We start from the raw sequence: 7,495 nt of genomic DNA, 5'->3' as shown, positions 1-7,495 counted from the left end.
GATTGTCCAGCATGCTGCTTGCAGGCCAAAGCAGTCTCTTGCAGAAGAACCAGCCTCCTCGCCCAGAATGGTAGAAAAAGAGAGGAGAAAGCAAGCCGGTGTGACATCCCGCTGCTGCTCTTCCTATCATGGGGAACTAAACTGTGAAAAAGCTGAGGAGAGAGATGAAAAAGATGCTCACAAATGATGGCAGCTTGGTACCACATGTTGGGCAACTGCTAGATGGAACCATCCTCCTCACCCGTTCGTGCACTCGTGGAGGCATGGGGCAGCACGTAGATGCTGCCTCTATTGTACATGCCCTGATCCATTTTGCACAAGCCGATGCTATCGATGTGGCATGGAACAAAGAAAAAGCCCACCTACTCTGCTGTTTCCATCGCCGGCTCCACCCCCTGCATCCACCCGCCGTCGGCGCCGCTCCTTGCTCCCACGCACCGCTGGCCCCTGCCTCCTTGCTTCCACGCGCCGCCGGCTCCGCCCCCTGTTTCCACCCGCCGCCGGCAGCCGGCCCCTGCTCCCACGCGCCGTCGGCCCCTGCCTCCCTGCTTCCACGCGCCGTCGGCCCCTGCCTCCCTGCTTCCACGCGCCGTCGGCTGCGCCCCCTGCTTCCACCCGCCGCCGCCGCCGCCCCTCTGCTTCCACTGCGCCACCGGCCTGCCTCCCCATTGCTTCCACCGGAGCGCCGCCCCCTGCTTCCACCGCGTCGCTGGCCCACCTCTCTGCTGCTTCCACCGCGTCGCCGCCCCGCACACTGGTTGCCAGTAGCGTGGCCGCCCCTTGCCCAACCTCCTAGCCGTCGGTGCCATGGCCGCGCCACCGCTTCGCAAGCCTCCGTTCAACGACATAACACCAAGCCGTTCGATGTCGCGGCTCGGGAGGTGACCATCTCAACCTTTCCACATTCCCCCCTGGACGTTCATGCTCCTCTGGTGTATATTCAGTTCGTGTTGTAGCTATGGTCATTCTATTATGATTTAAAGCTCATCTTGTGTGGTTTCTTTCTTCAGTCCCAAGTGGCAAATTTGTTATGTAGCATATGGTATCATTGAGCTGCACTTCTGTGTACTGTCCCTCTTCCCCTGCCCCTCAAGCGCCGCTGCTGTCTTGTGCTTGTTGTTCGACAGGTGTTTGTCTGAATGCTTAGAGAAGAGACTTGTTTTCTGTACTAAACTCATTATTAGTTCGGTATGTATTATTTCGTTAGTTCATGAAAAAACACATAATAGTATTGGGTGCGTGTAATCATCAGTTCACGTTTCAAAATTATGTAAGTTTAGATATATCACCTAAAATAAATCCAAAGAAAAATTATGTAAGTTCAGTTTGTGTGCTGCTACAATTTTGCACTTCTTGTCTAGTCGTACTAGTACTGATGAATAACGAGTTGAATGAAAAATGTAGGGGTTGAAGTAAACCCTCTCGATATAACTATTACTGATATATGTGCTCCGCGCCTCCGCCTTTACATTTTTTCGTAAGTTCTAGAATTCGTAGAGCTTCAGTCCATCTATCTTGCTTCTGCGATAACTTACTGCCGCTCGTGCTCTCCGCCTCCATCAGCTCCACCTCGCCGAAGCAATCTGTCTAGAGGAGGAGGTGTAGCCGGTCCACCCGATCTCCGACGTCTTATTCCACCTCCAAAAAATATCTTTTCATCAAAGTACTGGTGCTAGATACTTTTACACATAATTCATACTAAACTGTAAGTTATCTCCGAAGCACTTTGTGCAGGAAATTATCTCATGAGTTGTGTGTAGTGTTTGTGCCTGGTGGGTGTTCGTATAAATCCCTAGGTGGCCACTGTTGGCCAGTTTTGTGTGCTTCAAACATGCTTCAAATTCTTTTCTAAACAAATTATTAGTATGACAAAAGATTTATACGGCTGATAAATCACTAGCATTTGAAGCATGTGTGCTTCAAACATGCTTCAAATGCTAGTGAGATGAATAGCTATAGAAGTGGGTTGTGCTGATAATACATGGCTCATATTTTTCTCAACGGATACTTATGCAGAATTCTCAAGCCACAGAAGGTCCCAGGACATTCACTGTCGGCACCATAGTCCGTTCACCGACGCAAAGATGAGGTCTAGCCATCATCACCCACGACCGTGCACTCGCATCTCTCCAGCTTCAAGTACTGTCCTCCTCTAGCTGCAGGTCGCGTTCTCCTCCAGCCGCAGACCAATGCTATGATGAACATTCAAGGCAGCAAGCACACCACAGGTCGCAGCGCCGCCGTTGATCACATGTGCACATCCGTGCGATTGATGTGTGTGTGCTTTAGGTATGCATCTCAATGCCTCCGCCCTTCCTCTTTTCATGTATTATATTCTAAAAAAATTAGACGCTTTCAACTGAATAAAAAATGTGTCACACAAGTTCAGGTATAACTACTGCAGGACTTCAGAAATCTGAACAAACAATGCTCAAACCAATAGCTAATGTACGTCTGATGTCAAGTTTCTCTATATGGTTCGCAGTCCAACTGCTGTATCCGGCTGGGCTGCTCATGTGACGAGCTCCTCTTCCAGGTCCGGCAGCCCCCTGTACTTCCTCAATCTTTCAAAGTTTGATCCTTTTTTTGCAGCATGCTGAAAAACAGGATCCAACATTTATGAAAAAGAGATGAATTTAGAGGAAGATGCAGCACTGGAACGCAGAAGACTCAGTTCACAAAAAAAATGAAAAAATGGCAGGAACAGGCAGCAGTTTTCAAAAATGAAGGTATAATAAAGTTCAAAAAAATGCTATTAAATTCTGAGTGTTGCAATTCAGTCCTTTTCAGTTAAGTTTCGTAAAGAAACAAACCTGTAGTAGGACATCAATATATACCCCATTAGCAAAAATCATGTTATGGTGTTTTCATCCTTTCCTGTATTACCTAAAAGATGGTGCTTTGCTATTTCTCTATTAGTGATTCTGTTAGTGCCTGCAAATTGAAAGAGCTCTGGAACTGACCCGTGGACATTTTTCCGTAAAAACATTGCTACTTGTTTTTTCCAATTCTAGGTTTACATTCTAGCATACCTTTTTTTCTTATCAATTATTCTTCTATCCTTCCTTGTAGATGGAGATGTGAGCATGTATACATATGTTCTGGAGACACTAGACTTATCTGGTGGTGTGTGCGTGCTGCTGTATCCTCTTCCGGCCACTCTAATCTACACCCTCAGTACAAGCCGATGCATCGCCAAGGTACACTGGAATGAATATGTGTTTCTTCTGTGGTGATGATTTTGGGAGTAAAATGGGAAATTTAACAAAAGAAATATAAGAGCGCTTAGATCACTAAAGTAGTGATCTAAAATGCTCTTATATTTGTTTACAGAGGGAGTACTCAAGTCCATCTTGCAAACGAGTAGCATTTCAATAGTGCAAACATGCATCAAATTAAAAAAAACGATCCTGACTTGAAGCAAATTCATATCTAAGTGTTTATTTCATAGCTCATCGATACTCATATAAGCCCGTGCATATCTGGGTGTTTATTACTTCCAACTCTGAAGCTTGACATGCATATTTGGGGATGGTTTCAAGTACTAGTTTGGAACTATATCTAACCGATACTATAAAATTTTTTAGCAGTTCGACAGGGGTGCGGGGTTCAGTTCGACGATGACAAGCTAGGCAGCCGGCCTTTGCATCGTGAACTGGCACAGTTTGATCTTGTAAGAAATGGAAATTCCCTGATGTTGAGTGTGTCAGTACATTTGCTTGGCTGCTTTGCTACTCTAGTTAGTAACATATCGCTTGCTAAATCAAAAATATTTTGTTGTTCACTTTCCTGTGTTTTGTTGGATAATTCTCAGGCTTTCTTTCTCTGAGAGGTACAAAAATCATAGTGCTTAATATACTGATGTGTGTGTTATACTTGAATTAAATAAAGTTAGAGGAGAAAGTGCCCCTATTCCATTACTTTGAGAAGTACAAGTACACCTTTCTGATAGTACAGTGCAGGCCTGGTGCTGGCCCTGCACAAATGGCGTCTTTAGCTCACCACGCTACCTCCCTCCCGCCGGTGGCTCTTCGTCCCTATTCAAATTTTTCCAGTGCGTCTTTATATTTTGTTCAGATCAACTACTTGCTGGTCATAAGTCCAATTTCATCTGTGTTTCCATGTTCTTCCTATAGCATAAGTTGATTGGCATTACTGTGACACTGATCAAGCCAACTGCGTGTATTTAGTGATTAAGGTCATTTGGAAAAAACTTTTACACTTGTTGTGATGCCTTACAATTAAGACATTTTTTATATAAACATTGTTGCAACATGAATGTCAAGGAAAAGCATGTGAAAATGCCCTCTATAGGAGAAAGGCTTCTGCAAAAAATACTGTTGCAACATTTTAGGCATGCGATTACAATTTTTTTGGCAATTTATTCTAATTGGTGCGTTCAGATTAGTAATATATAGAGAAATTGTTTTGGTAGTACCACCAATCCACCGTTTGTCTAATTAAACAGAAATACACAACGGAAAGCAAAATGTTTTAACTAGTTCAACCCTGTAGGTAATTACATTGTATAGAGGTTGCACCAATTACACTCTATAGAGGCTACATCAGTTCAGTATGAAAAAGGAACACAATAAGTTAACTTTGCAAGTACATCAGTTCACCTTGATTAAAATACAGAAGTGCACCGGCAAGATTTCGATCAGTTCGCTTATAAAAAAATAGAAAGTTGGTAGTGTAAAGAAACCGGAGAACCAATGTCAGCCTAGGTAACTCCACACAAGTGCACCCGTTAGAAACAAAAGGTTCTGCATGTCACTGTCATACCCTGCATAATGGAAATGGATGCAGAATAGGAGTGAAACAGGGAAGGGGAATTGTTGCAGGGGCAAGTGTTGTGGGCATTAGCTGCTATGGTGCATCTTATCCAGTTATTGCTTGGTCTACATGCGGCCATTGCGAGGTTCAGCTTGGTTGACAAAAGTAAAACCAAATTTGGGTGTGTGTGTGTGAGTGTGTGTGTGTGTGTGCAAGTGCAACCGTGACTTGCATATGGTGTACAAACAAAGTTATTTTGGTTTTCAGACCCAGAAAAAGTTCAAAAAGAGTATATAGCCTGGGAAGTGGGAAGTACAAGAGGCAAAAGTTACCGAGTTCAACAAAAACAAAAAATGTTAGTTTCTCTTTTCTCTGATTTTCAGCTCTTTCTTTCTGTGTTTTGATCATCTGGAGCTGATGAGTTGTTTCATTTTTCATAGTTTCAGAAGTACAAGGGAAAAGATGGAGAGGTTGGACTACTCACGACTGTTGTTGTGGAGCCGTGGCGCGTCGACGAGCTCCTGCAGAGCCACGAGCTGCGGAACCGATGAGCCGGCTGCCTGTCATAGTTCCACAAAGGTTAAAAATAGTTGCTAATTAATTCCACAAAGGATTTTGTATGATCCATAGCCATCAGGCGAGCAGTTTAAGGCCTACTGCGTGAACCGTCCATCGTCTTATATGCATGAGCTTGTTGTCTCGATGCATCTAGCATCGGAGTATCTCCTCCCCCTTGCCGCACACACATGTTGGGCAGTCGAGCTAGTGTTGTTTGTGATTGCTGTCATTGGACAAAGGATTTGTTCTGTAACTCTGTACTGACGGGACCTTCAACATATATGGGGTTTAGAATTTGTTTGTAACTCTGTACTATTGGGACCTTCAGCATATATGGTGTTTTCAGTATTCTGATCTGTAGGCCAAAAATGGTGAACATTTAAACGTCAGTTTGATTTAATAAAACTGAGAAGTTCTACTTTTGGTAAATAGCTGAACCTGGGTGCAACAAAGTTCTACCATTAGTCATGGGGATTATCAGTTAATGTGTGGTGTGTTTTTTGTCAGTTTATGTGTTTTTTGTTTGTCAGACCATGTGCAAGTTTGTTATCGGTTCATGTGTATGTGTGTTGGTAACCACTACTATTGCTCGTACAGATCTGACCGTTCCCAGACAAGTTTAGGAGAAAAGCTCAAACAAAAAGAAACCCTACGAAAATTTAAATGGTAAAAGTTCAAGTCATAAAATGAGAGAAGTCCAGAGCCTAGTTGCAAATACATGTCAAGTTAAAAAAACCAAAACACACAAAATATTTTCTTTTTGAAAAAATATCATTCAGTTCAGCGATATAAACCATGCAAGTTTGGGGAATATGATACCATAAAACGTTGAAAAGTTATGAGGAAAACCATACCAAAAAACAGAGTAAAGTCTAAATATGTGAAAACATGCTCAGGACAAACACATACGGACATCAGTTCAAATACTCTCTTATCGAAATCATTCAAAATTACCCAATGAAAAATACCTTGCCTTGACTTCAGCATGGTTATCGTAGTAGTCGGTGTCATTGTCGGACTGCAAAATCAAACCGTGCAATTCAATTCAGTACAAATTGTGATGACGCAAACTGTGAATGCAAAGAAAGAGAGAGCAACAGGGTAAAGCTAAACTCACAGCCATAATGTGTAAGGTCTCTACTTGAGGGAAGCATCTCAAGAAACTCAGCAAAATTCTCGCTTCCCCTGCGACTCTGAAACGCACCTTCAGAGCTAACACATTGACGCTTGGTACCACTGTATTTGGGCAAACATTGGTAAACTCCAGCCTGCAAAGCATCGCATCAGCGATCCATCAATCTACTACAGTATAATATAACTGGATGCAAATCAATCCAGCTATCGGACAAAAAAAGATTTGCTGATCATATGAAAGATAGGCCAGAGATAAAAAAATAAAATATTCCACCTTGATGATGGTGTTGCCGATCTCAAGCACGTGATTGGCCGTGTCCAAGTAGCCGAACGCGGCGAGCTGAGGAGCATAGCCTATCCTTCCAGGCCCAGTGGCGTTGGTGTAGTAGAGGATGAGCCACTGTATGTGCGGGGTGGCAATGGCGCTGACTTCTTCCAAGTAGGAATACCAGAGCAGCATGCAACGGAGGTTGTGGCTGCCGACGCAGACGCGGTCAGGGAGGCAGTAGGTGGAGATGAGCACCAAGATCTCTAGCTTGGGGCTGCAAGCGAGCACGTAATCCAGATCGTGGCCATGCGTGATGCCCGCACAGATGCTGAGTTCCTAGAAGTCGGGGAAGACGCCCAGGCTGCGCGGTAGTTCGCTGGTGTAAGGGAAGAGCCAGACGCCGAGGTAGAGCCGGCGGAGCGAGGCGCCGCAGCGGAGGAGCGACAGCGGTAGCTGCACGGGCACGCCGGCGAAGGAGCGTGGGTTGACGTGGGTGAGATCCTCCACGCCCTTGTCGGCAAGGAGGTGGAGCCACTCGGCGAGGAGCGCGTCCTTGTTGGAATCGTCGACGAGCCGGGCGGAGCGGAAGGGGTGGGAGGCGAGGACGCGGGACGCCGCGGCGGCGTGGGGCAGGAGGAGGGCATCGTCGAGGACGAGTGGGGCGTCGCGCCAGAGGCCGTGCCAGCACTTGGAGAGTGCACCGGTGCGGGCGGTGTCCTTGGCGGGGAGGCGGGAGACGACGTTGCAGAGGAGGCCGTC

General features: G+C 45.3%; 1 long non-coding RNA gene across 10 annotated transcripts; it reads left to right on the top strand.

Annotated features, from left to right (window-relative positions):
• The first annotated feature begins 349 nt into the window (after positions 1–349).
• On the top strand, positions 350–5,718 carry LOC119355977. 10 transcript variants are annotated; one of them, XR_005171746.1, is made up of 6 exons: positions 350–881; positions 2,017–2,089; positions 2,163–2,289; positions 2,486–2,729; positions 3,073–5,131; positions 5,217–5,718. It is a non-coding gene; the product is annotated as an uncharacterized LOC119355977 (long non-coding RNA). The 10 variants fall into 10 exon arrangements; XR_005171745.1 differs by having other exon boundaries at positions 2,017–2,289; positions 2,486–2,536; positions 2,593–2,729; XR_005171748.1 differs by having other exon boundaries at positions 2,017–2,289; positions 3,073–3,200; positions 5,044–5,131.
• Positions 5,719–7,495: the final 1,777 nt, after the last annotated feature.

This window comes from Triticum dicoccoides, chromosome 2A (genome assembly GCF_002162155.2).
Source record: "Triticum dicoccoides isolate Atlit2015 ecotype Zavitan chromosome 2A, WEW_v2.0, whole genome shotgun sequence".
Taxonomy (NCBI): Eukaryota; Viridiplantae; Streptophyta; class Magnoliopsida; order Poales; family Poaceae; genus Triticum; species Triticum dicoccoides.
This window is presented reverse-complemented; position numbering and strand designations above follow the sequence as displayed.